At 41.5% G+C, this 13,665-nt stretch overlaps 1 protein-coding gene across 1 annotated transcript in view; it reads left to right on the top strand.

The window, feature by feature from the left end:
• The first annotated feature begins 1,454 nt into the window (after positions 1-1,454).
• ERBB3 (erb-b2 receptor tyrosine kinase 3) overlaps positions 1,455-13,665 on the top strand; it is a 34,026-nt gene continuing 21,815 nt past the window's right edge. Inside the window, exon 1 of the mRNA XM_036759326.1 lies at positions 1,455-1,473. The gene's annotated coding sequence lies outside the window, so the exon portion shown is untranslated. The remainder of the gene's footprint in view (positions 1,474-13,665) is intronic.

Genomic DNA, 13,665 nt, shown 5'->3' with positions numbered 1-13,665 from the left:
AGATGAAATATGGATTCCAGTGTGAGCAAACCATAGGAGGTTCTGGGATCAGTGTAGTGGGGAAAAGAGCTCATAGAATGGAATGCCAGTTGTCCAAGTCCCTCACTAAGGAGGTCTTATTCTATTCCAGGTGTAATGGACCAGAGCTCCATGACTGCTTGGGACAGCCACAGGCCATAAGCAGGTAGGTTGGAGTTCAATGATTATAAGAGATTTTCAGGAGGACAGGAGAGGGAAGGGAAAGGGAAGTCTCTGAAAGAACCCAGGGACTTCTATTTTTATCCTCCCCCTCTAAAACTAACTTGACGTAGGCTGGAGTATCCAGGGATAAATTAATTTTTTGCATATACTGACTGCATATATAGACTTATGTCTATAGGCTAGTCCAGGGGTGGGGAACCACATGTGGCCACAGGTTCCCCACCCCTGGGCTAATCCAAGAAGTGGTAGGGCAGTAGGGATCTTTGATGGGCATCTCCCATGCTGTGGGGATACAGTTTACGTAAAGAAGCTGCATCCTCAGGGTAAGCCTTGTTTCCTTTTTCCTACAGTAAGACCCATGTGGCTGTGGGTCTAGCGGTGGTAGCAGGGTTGATAGTGATCACCTTGGTCCTGCTACTCACCTTGCTCTACTTGCGAGGGCGGAAGATCCAGAATAAGAGAGCAATGAGGCGCTACTTGGAGCGGGGTGAGGTGAATGCTCCTTCCTGTACTTAAGGGGCAGTTTCCAATGGAGACCCCTCCCCCCCATACTGTTGAGCCATTCTCAGTCAGTTCTTAATCCCCTCCCTTCAAGGAAATAGTGACACAGTGGTAAGAAAACCTGAACTGGGTTATAGTGCTGGTTGTGTGACCTTGAGCAAAGCCTCAGTTTCCCCGTCTGTGAAACAGTGGTAAGTTTTGCTTTGTCTCATACAGATTGTAAGGCTACAGTGAAACAATGCATGTGAAAGTACCTTGTAAAATGGTATACAAGAGAAAGGTCATCTAAATAGAATTCTTGCCCTTCCTTCCCTCCCCCCACCCCCAGCACACACCTCCCCCTCCAAGGGAAAATTTCCCTCTAAAGTCCTTGTTAACACCCTCTCATGATCCCTGACACCATGGAAATAATATTTCTCTGCTAGAGCCCTGACTACACAACCTCTGATCCTGGCAGCTTTCAGGATTTCCTATCTCCCAACATGTTTATGATGTTTCTCAGAGATGCTAATTCTTTCTTCTTCCTTTCACCACTGTGGGCTGTAGTTCCCCCTTCACTCATTGCTGTCCTATAGAAGGTAGTTAGGGGGGATGGGAAAGGATTCAGCCCAGGAAGAGATTTTCCTGACTGCTCCCCTCTGTCCCCTACAGAGCCTGGAGCCTCTGGACCCTGGTGAGAAGGCCAACAAGGTCTTGGCCCGAATTTTCAAGGAGACAGAGCTCAGGAAACCAAAAGTGCTTGGCTCAGGTGTCTTTGGAACTGTGCACAAGGTAAGGGGAGGGAAGGAATTCCTAAGGAGAGAGTCTGAGGCACAGGGGCCAGAAAAGCAGGAGGGATCAATGGAAGGGGAAGAATATCAAGGGCTGCAGGAAAGGATTTGATCTATGGGGATGATGGCCTTAGGCTGATGTGGTACTCCCTCGAGCCAAAACAAATTAAAATCATTGAAATCCTGCTTCTGTCATTTAATGCCTGTGTGACTTTGGACAAGTCACTTGCCCTCTCTCTGGGCCTGTTTCCTCATCTCTAAAATGAAGGCTGTGTCTAAAAGGTAGTCATGGTAGTAGGAATAAAAGTTTTATTCCCCCAACTCTCCTCTTAGTGACTCCCATCAAATCTCTTCATTTATACCATGATCCCACTTTACCTTTGGAAACTGAGGCTCTTTTTAGCCTTTTTTCCTCCTCTCTAGATTTCTCTTGACTACTTTGCTTTAGTTGTTAAATTTCTACTCATCTTTCGTCTTTTTATCAGCAATGCTTGAAAGTCCTCTATCTTATTAAAGGTCTATTTTTCCCAGTAGGCTTAAATTCAGTCTTGAAGGATAGATTATTTTCTATTATAAGCCCTTATGCTTTACCTCTTGCAACAATGTATTCCTAGATTTTCCTTCCCTTATAGTTGTAACTGCCAAATCTTGTGTAGTTCCTTAGTACTTGAACTCTAACTTTGTGTCTGTTTGTTTTTCTTTTTAATCTGGAAGTTTTAGATTTTGGCTATACTTCTGGGAGTTTTGATTTTAAGATTTCTTTCTGCAGGTTAGCAGTGGATTCTTCCTATTTTTACTTTGCCCTCTGGTCCTAATAAATTTGCTTAATTTTCATTTACAACTTCCTGAAATATGGTATCCAGGGGCTTTTTTGTTTTCATTTTTCAGTGAGTCCTTTCAGCATTTTTAAACTGTTTCTCCTCAACATTTTTTCCCAGATCAATTGTTTTTGATGGTATGCATCTTATGTTTTCTATTTTTCAATCTTTTGATTTGTTTGAATATTGATGTGAGGACTGTTCTATTGGTAGGCTTCAGTTAATAAAAATGATTACATGTTTGACCATTCACTCACCCAACTTTAAACCAGGAAACCCCTATATACCCGAGTACTGGTCTAGTCAGCTTCACTGAGGCAAAGAATTTTGGCAAAGCCCTCCTGACCACAATCAGTGTAGTAAACTTCATCTAATTCAAGTATTCGAGGTTAGCAAACTTGCCTAATCATATTACCCTTGTGATCAATAAGGGGCGTCAAACTCTAGGTCGCCCACTGATTGACTTCCCCAATGGCTCCCTTCCCACCTAGTCTCAGGTAATATATCCAGAAATAGCAATCAGATATAAGGGCAGAGACCCAGAGTGCTGGGTTCTAAATTAGGGTGCACATCCCACCACTTATCCATGCCACCACCTCATGCTTACCCATAGGACTGAAAGGATGAGTAGATGCACACTTGCATGCCTATGAGCAATGAACTGCCTGATCCTTCCCAGTACCTCACCCAGCATCTCCTCACAAGGCCTATGGAGAGTGGGGTCATCCCTCTCTTGAATAAGAAGGCTGTGAGGATCCCCAAGCATTGAGAAGATTCCTCATGGAAAGAGGGAGAAGGGCTCCTGGGGAAGTGCTGTTTGGGAGCTCATTAATCTAGGGACCACACAGGAGTTTACTCATTCTCTGGGTTCAGTGTGAAATCAAAGGAAACATTCATTCTCATGCCTCCTGCTCTTAGGAAATACTTGCCCTCACCTCCCCACCATGATTAAGAACTTATAACGAAGGAGGAGAGACCAGGAATGACAAAGACTCATATTGAAGTGGGAACTGAGGTGTTATAGTGAAACAGTTAGATAACATAAGGCAGAAGAGATGGAGAACAGCTGAATGAATGATGACTCTGAGGTGAGGTGGGTAGGGAGGGGGCAGCACCCTTCCTTGATTACACTGGAGTTCACAGCATTGTCGAGAGGACTGTCATCAGATCTCATCCTTTCAAACACGTGAGGGAAGTAGTCCACTGGAGGATTTTGCCAGGGGTTACTGAAAGGGAATGCCTTCCCCTGACTTGACTCACTTCAAAGTGACTTGGCTTACTTTCTGACTTGACTCACTTCAAAGACTTGACCTTAGATATGAGGCTAGGGGCCAGCTCCAGGGTCTCCTCCCCTATTAAAATTCAGTGGCCTGGATGAGGGATTCTCTTTGTGATGGGATTGCTTACAAAAGCATTCTTTTCAGTGCTTCTCAGACTGGGGGGGACAAAGACCAATTTGCTTTTACTTAGCTTAGAAGAGAGTACACCTCTGTTCTACCCTAAGGGTACTTAAACAACCCTGAAATTTTTCCCCATTGGGTAAAGACTCTGTCCAAGGGCCCCTTGCTCCCGTGGCATTACAACCCTACATTACATAGATGACATTGTGCTGGTGGCTCAAATAGAAAAAGAAAAGTAGAAAACCAAGATTACAGGGATACCAACCCTGATAAGGGCAGCTAGGAGGTACAGTGGATAGGGTGCTGAGCCTGGAGTCAGATCAGGAAGACCTGAGTTCAAATCTGCCCTCAGACACTTACTAGATGTGTGACCCTGGGCAAGTCACATAACCTTCTTTGCCTCAGTTTCCTCATCTATAAAATGAGCTGGAGAAGGAAATAGCAAGCCACTCCAGTAACTTTGCCAAGAAGACCCCACATGGGGTCACAAAGAGTCAGACAGGATAGAAACTACTAAACAACAACAAACCCTGATATAATTCAGGGAACTGCCAAGCTGGGGGCCCAGGATGAACTGTTAGCCATGACCTCCCCTAGAAACGAACAAACAAAAAGACACCCAAGAATTGATAAGACTAGACAGCTAGAAAGGCAGGTGGCTCAGTGGATAGAGCACTTCCTGGAGTCAGGAAAACCTGAATTCAATTCTGACCTCGGATACTAGCTTAACCTCTGCCTCAATTTCCCCAACTTGGGATAATAATAGCACCTACTTAGCAGTCTAGGATTGTGGTGAGGATCCAATGAGATTTTTGTAAAGTGCTTAGCACAGTGCCTGGCACACGGTAGGTACTTAATAAAGGCTTATTCCTTTCCCCTTCCCCACTATTTGGTTACTGGCAGTAGCACATTAAAGGACAGCTAGATGGCACAGTGGATAATGTGCTGGGCCTGGAGTCAGGAACTCATCTTTCTGAGTTCAAATCTGGCCTCAGACACTTATTAGCTATATGACCCTGAGCAGGTCATTTAACCCTATTTGCCTCAGTTTCCTCATCTACAAAATGAGCTGGAAAAGGAAATGACAAACCACTCCAGTATCTTTGCCAAGAAAATCTCAAGTGTGGTAACAAAGAGTCAGGCACGAATGAAAAGAGTGAACAACAAAGGCCACTGAAACCTGCTCCAAGACAATTGCCTCAGTGGCCTCCTGGGTATATGCCCAAACTATGCATGGTAACCCACTGACCCTTAGCAGCATGGGCAGAGAGGAATTCACCTACCCAAACGTATGTCTAGTTGGTACTAGAGCAATGCCCAAGAAATCAACAGAAGAAACGTTCTTCTGTACCCACGGAAGAGAGAGTGCCCAGGGGCACACAAAACCAACACACCTTAACAACTACACTACACTGACCTGCCTCCCACAGAAGCAGCTACAATATGTTCTTACAGCAATCAGCACTCATGTTAGGCATGGAATAGCTGTTGTGATGATATATCCCATTGCCAAGCTCACTGCCCATGCCCTCAAGACTCACAACGGTTTGAGGTTTGGATAACCAGATTACATTTCTATCCATAACAGGACTTCATTTTCCTCTACCTTTACCCCACAATGGACCTGAGATCAAGGCATCACGTGCTCCAAATCACCCTCAGGCAGCTGGGATAACTGAGCAATGTAATGGATAGTTAAAAGCCCAACTCATAGACCTCACTTCCAACAACCCATGGAAAGGATGGCTAGATCACCTTCCTCTGCAACCATCGCCATACCCCCAAAGAGGTCTTCTCCCCTAGCCCATCTGCTGAACACATAACTATCATGGAATGGAGACAAGGGATCGCAACTGACCTGGTCAGTAACTGATGTACCATACCTGGAGTCAGCTGCCCAGCCTCAACACTCCCCCAACTCCTGTTTTTGTATGGCCCTTGTGCTAAGGATGGTTTTTAGATCTTTAGATACAAGAAAACTTTATTTTAAAATGTAAAAACTATTTCAAACTCTTGGGCCTTACAAAAACGGACAGCAGGTGCCATAGTTTGCTGAGCCCTATACAATATTCACAACTAACTCTCTTCCCCCCACCACCCCCAAAGCTGAGCTCAAGTGCATGGTGGTTTCTTTTCTCAGCTGGTTAGGGAAGTGTGGGCACCAACTTCACAGACCACTGTTCTCCTTCCTCCCCCTCTTCTCCACCCTCTTGTAAGCTCCTGTTTTTACTTCTCAGGAAGGGAAGGAGACAATTTTCTCAGGTCTCTACATTCCTTCCCCAGCAATGTCACAGAGTGGTTCTGATTGATTTTCTCCTCCACCTTTTTGGAGCTCCTACAATTAGAATCAGATGGGAAAGTTTGGTATAGACAGACAGGGTGTCATAAATCAATGTCCACAGATATCATAGCAGGAATAGGAAATATGGTGTTGGTTGCAAAAGGGAAAATGGATTATCATTTAGTGGGGAATAAACACACAAGACCAAGAAAATGTGGGAAGGAAATGGGGTAAGAATCTAATGTGTCCATTACGCTTCTACGTATCCCTGAGACCCCCATGATGATCGATCCTGCTAAAAATAGCCCCAGTCATGATAGCCACAGTCCTCTGGCCCACCTGTCACCATGACACCTACCTATTTGGTCCCAACAATTCTTCTGCTACTACTTTCAGTTCTGCTACCACAAAGTCAATAGTCTACAGAAGTACATCGAGACTATTGCTAAGGCAGCTAACCTGACACCCTTCCGAGTGTGCCACCCAGCCTGGTGACCCCAAGGAGCAACTTTTTAGTATCCATGAAAAGAACATGACTGTAAAGGACATGGCCAAAGGAACCCCCCCCCCCAAAAAAAAAGAGAATTGGCAAGTCAAGAAAGTGAATTGTGAGGATTGATCTGTTGTGAGGCCTTAGCTGACACAAGTGGCCTTTTGTTTTTAACCTTTGAGTGACCCAACTATGTACCAGGAAGTTCCTAGATACCTAATACTGGTTTAATCAACTTCATTTAGGCAAGGAATGTAAAGCTGTCCTGATTATAAAGTTTAGAAAACTACATCTAATTCAGGTATTCAAGGTTAGCAAACTTGACTAATCCCAATGCCCTTGGGATAAATAAGAGGTGTTGGACTCTAGGCCACCCACTGATTGACATTTCCAAAGGCCCCCTTCCCACCTGGTCTCTGTGAATCTGCCCAGAAACAACAATCATATATAAGGGCAAAGGCCCAGGGCTCTGGGCACTTAATTGGGATACACATCCTACCATACTCCCATGCCACCTACCACCTTATGCTTGCCTATGGGACTGAAGGGTTGTGAAGCTACACACTTGTATGCCTGTCAGTAATAAATTGCCTGCCTTATAATCCTTTGAGTACTTATGTTACTTCTCAGTAACTCATTCACAATTTCTTATTGCCTCATGAACTCTTGAGTTCTGTTTCATTTATTCAGAGATTTGCCCCTTGGACAAGTTCATCCTCTCTCTTCTAGGCGATTTATTTTCCTTCTAATTTTTCCTTCTGTTAGAGATTCTATGCCAGCCTACCTCTTAGTTTAGGTTCAATGGTGGGATGAAATGAAGTCCTTGTAAGCAACTGAATAGGTAATAAAGGCAATTTACTTTTCCCTAAAACGGTGAACATATAGAATAAGGATACAGTGGTACTTATCTTCTTGAGATGAACTCTTCCTCATCTCCATCTGGAAACTGGCAACTTGAGTGATCTTGGCACCTACCAAATCTGAGAGGCCTCAACTCCATGTGGCTAAGACTTTTTATTCCCCTAGACATCTAGGAAGTTGGAGCCAATTAGGTCTCAGGGGAAGCTTTGTCCTTGGCTTGCTCAATGTTGGCTGGGGATGGGGAAGATGAGAAAGGAAGTTGCATCAGGCAAACTGAAGGTAATCAGCTTCTGGGAGGAGATTTGTCTTCTCTTAGGTAATACTTCCCCATGTTGTGGATGAGAGGAAAGAAGTCTTGTCAGGGAAATACTAATCCTATCACATACCACCCTTTGGTGGCAAGATTCTAAGAATCTTCTACAGCAGTAGTATCAGACTCAGATAGAAATGGGGGCCACTAAGCCATGCATAAGGATCCCTGAAGGTTGCATGTTGACTTAGTTTTTAAAAAAGGAATATTATCTATGTTTTATTGTATTTTCATTTATTTTGGTAAATATTTCCAAGCTATATTTTAATCTGGTTTGGTTGACACTCAAAAGTATTGTGGTCTACATGCAGCTCCCAGGTCACATGCTATTCTAGAGGACCTTCCACCTTTTAAATGCTTATAAGGTTTTGACAGAACAATCCATCTGTCACATGCAGTTCTAAGGGGGAAGAAAGGGAAAAAGAGGTGAAGGGAGGAAAAAAAATATAAAGCCCAGAAATCCTAGGCCTTTCTTTCCTCCTTTAGAAAAATCAATTTTCAAGTCTTATGATCTAGTCCATGTGGTAGGTGATGTAAAACCTTTAAGGTACATGGTGTGTCTCCTAATGCAAGGTGGTGACAATGAACTAAAGCAGCACCAAGAACAGTGTAGCACGGATGACCCCTTAAATACAGTCATAAATTTCTTCTCTTGTTGTGAGGTAATAACTAAGAGCAGGAGAACAACTCTAAGAACATCACGGCCACAGCAGGGATACTTCTGGAACAGTCAACAATTCTTCACCATGCATACCGGTCATCTGTATTATAAGGGCTAAGAGCCATAAGCTTCTTCGATGCAACTTGTCCTGAGGTCTAAGTTGATACAGAGTCTCTCTCTGTATGGTCACCCACTCAGTATTCCTTGGCTCACCTGCCAAAACCTCTCCTTCCCCAAGAGCTACATCAAGGGAATGATACATGATTCTTGCGCCCTTACAGGGACATGTGGAGGGTCTGTCCCCTTTTTCCTCATCTAGTGACTCAGAATTACCACCGACTTAACTAAGGGATTCCTTTTCTTCCAGGTAAATACACATCCACAATAGTTATATAGCAAACTTCACAATGGTATCAGAAATCAAGGTATCTTCCAACAAAACTACCCTTTTGTCACCAAAACTCAGTCTGATCTCTCTATCTCATCAAGAACCAGAGCGCCTGGGTCATAAGCCATTGGATGGCTTCCTGTCTGGATCCCCTCAGTCCCCACCCCCATCAGGAGATAGCCCTTAATTTTCATGTCTGACAGCTCTATTAGCTGCCCTTCAGCTTTCCTTGTACTGTCAGTCCCTGAGAGCTGAGAGTTCTGTCTCTTTCTCTAGCTACTGAATGCCCTGGCCTAGTTTACCTTCTGTCTGATTAGTCTGACAATCCAAGTTATGCAAGACATTCAACAATATTAGAGACTACTGGACTTGGCACTTTCTTTACTCTCCTAGGAAGCCTTCTCCAGCACCCACTAAGTGAATCCTTTCTAAGTCGAACCCAGCTCCCTGTCTCTCAGAGAGGACTCCTCATATACAATAAGGAGGACTCTGGTGACAGAGAGCCATGAAGTGTCCCCAACATCTGATCAAGCCACCCTCTTCTGTATTTTCAGGGTTGCTCCTCAAATTCAACCACAGTGTGGACTATAAGACCATCTCATCTTGTCCCAACCTACTGCGACTTTGCCAAATATTGGAGGTTTGACTCTAAACACCATCACCCTCTCAGTTCAGGTTCAATGTTGGCACAAAATGAGGCACTCACAAGTCAACAAACATTTAGCAAAGAAAGTGTACCTTGCCCTGGCACATCAAGAATGTGCCACAAGGATACAGTGGCACTATCCACCTTGTTTCCCCTCAGTCCCCCTCAAGTCCACTTGGAAACCCATCCGGTCAGTAAGTCATCAGGATCCGGTGATTTCCTTGGTGACTTTTTACACTTTCATCTTAACCGAAAATCCAGTTCATAACATCTTTCTTTGACATCTCTCATATTCCTCACCTTTGTCCCAGTTGCCCAGAAAACTGCCAGAGTCTCCTAATAGATCTTCCTGTTTCAAGTCTTCCCTCTCTCCAAAAAATTCTCCACACAGCGGACAAAATGACATTCCTTTTTTATATTCATTTTTTAAAATTTTGAGTTCCAAATTCTCTCCCTCCCTCCAGGCCTTCTCCCCGCCACTAAGAAGGCAAACAATATAATATTCATTAGATATGTGAGTGCAGGTGATATAATCCCAGCTGAGCAATTTAAAACCCTTAAAAGATGATGCTGTTAAAGTGGTGCACTCAATATGCCAGTAAATTTGGAAAAGTCAACTGTGTCCATTGGATTAGAAAAGATCAGTTTATGTCCCAATCCTAAAGAAGGGTAATGCTAGGGAATGTTTGAATTACTGAACAATTGTACTCATTTCACATGCCAGCAAGGTTATGCTTATAATTCTGCAAGCTAGTCTTTAACTGAGGAAGAGGCAGAGGAACTAGAGACCAAATTACCATCATTCGCTGGTTTACAGAAAAAAGTAAGGGAGTTCCAGAAAAATATCTACTTCTGCTTTGCTAACTACACTTAAAACCTTTGTGTGGATCACAACAAAACATGGCAAGTCCTCAAAGAGATGGGAGTACCAGATTATTTTACTTAGCTTCTGAGGAACCTGTACGGGGGCCAAAAGGCAACATGAAAAAACTGATTGGTTTAAATTTGGGAAAGGAACATGACAAGGCTACATGTTATCATCTTACTTATTTAACTTATTTGCAGAGTACAGCATATGAAATCTCAAGCCAGAATTAAGGTTGCTGGGAAATCTTAGATATGCAGATGATACCACTCTGATGGCAGAAAATGAACAGAAATTAAGAAGCCTCCTGATGAAGGTGAAAGAGGAAAGTGCAAAAGCTGGCTTGAAGTTTAACATAAAAAACCCAAGCACAAAGATCTTGGCAACTGGTCCTATCACTTTCTAGCAAACAGAGGAGGAAGAAATGGAAGTAGTGTCAGATTTTATATTCCTGGGCTTAAAGATCACTGCAGATGGCAACTGCAGCCATTAAATTAAAAGATACTTGCTCTTTGGAAGCAAAACTATGGCAAATCTGGATAATATACTAAAAAGCAGAGACATCACCTTGCTTATAAAGTTCTGTATGGTCAAAGCTATGGTCTTTCCAGTAACAATGTATGGCTATGAGAACTGAATTGTAAAGAAAGCTGAGTACCACAGAATCATTGCTTTCACACTGTGGTGCTAGAGAAGACTTTTGAGAATCCCTTGGACATCAAGGAGATCAAATCAATCAGTATGTAAAGAAATCAATTCAGGCAATTCACTGAAAGGTCAAATACGGAAACTAAACTATAAATACTTTAGCCACATAATGAGAAGATGAGACTCATTGAAAAAGACACTGATGTTCAGAAGATCAAAGGGAAAAGGAAAAGGGAACAGCAGAGTGTAAGATGGATAGATGGTATCATGGAAACAACAAGTGAACTTGTTCTGACTTCTATAGATAGCGGAGGATAGAAGGGCCTGGCTTACTATGATCCATAGGGTCATGAAGAGTTGTACATGACTAAATAATTGAATAACAACAACATACTTGTGAAGCCACGTAAAACACACTTCCATATTATCCACATTAACAAAAAAAAAACAAGCAAAGTAAAAGAAGTGAAAAAAATTATGCTTCAATCTGTACTCAGAATTCATCATTTCTCTCTCTGGAAGTGAATAGTATCATGAGTCTTTTGGAATTGTCATGGACCATTATATTGATCAGAGTAGCTAAGCCTTTCGCAGTTGATCATCCTTACAATATTGCTGTTACTGTGTACAACGTTTTCCTGGTTCTCTCATTTCACTTTGCATCAGTTCATATGTCTTTCCAAATTTTTCTGAACCCATCCTGATCATCATTTCTTATAGTACAATAGTGGCCCATCACAATCATATACCACAACTTGTTCAGCCATTCTCCTAGGCATCCCTTCAATTTCTAATTCTTTGCTATCACAAAAAGAGCTGATATATATATATATATATAGATATATAGATATAGATATATGTATGTATGTATGTATGTATTTACAAAGAGGTCCCTTTCCTTTCATCTCTTTGGGAGACAGACCTAGTAGTGGTATTGCTGGGTCAAAGGGTATGCAGTTTTATAGCCCTTTAAGCATAGTTCCAAATTGTTCTCCAGAATGGTTAGAGCAATTCACAACTCCACCAAACATTGTATTAATGTACTTATTTTCCCACATCCCCTCCACCATTTATCATTTTTCTTTTCTGTCATGTTAGCCAACCTGATAGGTGTGAGGTGGTACCTCAGAGTTGTTTTAATTTGCATTTCTGTAAATCATCATATCATCTGCAAAAAGTTATAGTTTGCTTTCTTCACTGCCATTGCTTATTGTTTTGATTTCTTTTTCTTGTCATATTCCTATAGTTAGCATTTCTAGTACAAAATTGAATAATAATGGTGATAATGGACATCCTTGCTTTACTCCTTACTTTCTTAGAAAGACTTCTAGTTTATCCCTATTTCAGAAAATCTTGCTCTTAATTTTAGATATCACAGATATTTAGCATATCGTGCTACTTATCATTTTTAAAAGCTTGATTCATTCCTATGCTTTATAGTGTTTTAATGGGGATTGGTACTGTATTTTGTCAAGAGCTTTTTATCTATTGAAATAATCACATGATTTTCATTGTTTTCTTATTAATTTGGTTAATTATGCTTATAGTTTTCTTAATATTGAACCACACTGCATTCCTGGTATAAATACAGCCTGATCACAGAGTATGATTTCTGTAATATATTTTTGTAATGTCCTTGCTAACATTTATTTTAAATTTTTGTATCAATATTCATTAAGAAAACTTTTCTATATTTTTCTTTGTTTTGGCTATCCCTAGTTTAAGTTTCAAGGTTGTTATGTCACTGAACAAAATTTGACAGGATTCCTTGGATACCTATTTTTTCAATCATTTATGTAGTATTTGAATTGTTATTTAAATGTTTGGTAGAATTCACTTGTAAATGCATCTGGTACTAGCACTTTTTTTCTTGGAGAATTCATTTATGGCTTGTTCAATTTCTTTTTCTAACATAGGGTTATTTAAATATCATATTTTCTCTTCTCTTAAATAATCATATATCCCATTTACATGCACAGTTATAATTACTACCTATATTTCCGTTCATCCTATACTCTAATACTTATCCTCTTTTTTACCCTTTTCCCTCCTTGAGTCTGTTTCATTTCTGATGATTGCCTTCCTCTATCTACCTTCCATTTTAACACACACACCCCCCATTTCCACTTACCCCTTTCCATCCTACTCTCATATTGAGCAAGATGAATTTCTATACTTAACAGTGTGTATGTATATTCTTCCCAGTTCAGATGAGAATGAGGTTCAAGTGTTGCCTGCTTCCCCCTACTATCCCCTCCATTGCATAAACTCTTCCTTACCCCATTTATGTGAGATAATTTCCCCCATTTTTCCTGTTCCTTCCCTTCTTTCCCAGTGCATCTCCCTTTCTCATCCTTCTTTTGAGATCATCCCAACATAATTGAACCACATCCTTGTCCTCTGTCTACATAAACTGTAACAGCCTTAGTTATGATAAAGTTCTGAGGCACTACCTGTGTCATCTTCTCATATGGAGATGTAAACAGTTTAACTTTGTCTAGTCCCTTATGACTTCTCATTCATATACTTTTTTATGCTTCTCTTGAATCTTATGTTTGAATATCAAATTATCCATTCTGTTCTTTTCATCAAGAATGCTTGAAAGTCCTCTATTTCATTAAATATCCATTTTTCTCTGCAGAATTATACTCAGTTTTGCTGGGAAGTTTATGCTTAGTTGTAACCATAGTTCCTTTGCCTTCCAGAATATAACATCTTAAGCCCTCCATTCCTATTTAGCGGCAGTTGCTAAATCTTGTGTGATTCTGTGGCTCCATGGTATTTGAATTCTTTCTTTCTGGCTGGTTACACTATTTTGCCCTTGT

Source organism: Trichosurus vulpecula, chromosome 5 (genome assembly GCF_011100635.1).
Source record: "Trichosurus vulpecula isolate mTriVul1 chromosome 5, mTriVul1.pri, whole genome shotgun sequence".
In the NCBI taxonomy this organism is placed as follows: domain Eukaryota; kingdom Metazoa; phylum Chordata; class Mammalia; order Diprotodontia; family Phalangeridae; genus Trichosurus; species Trichosurus vulpecula.
Note: the sequence above shows the minus strand (reverse complement) of the source record. Positions and strands in the feature narration are given on the sequence as shown.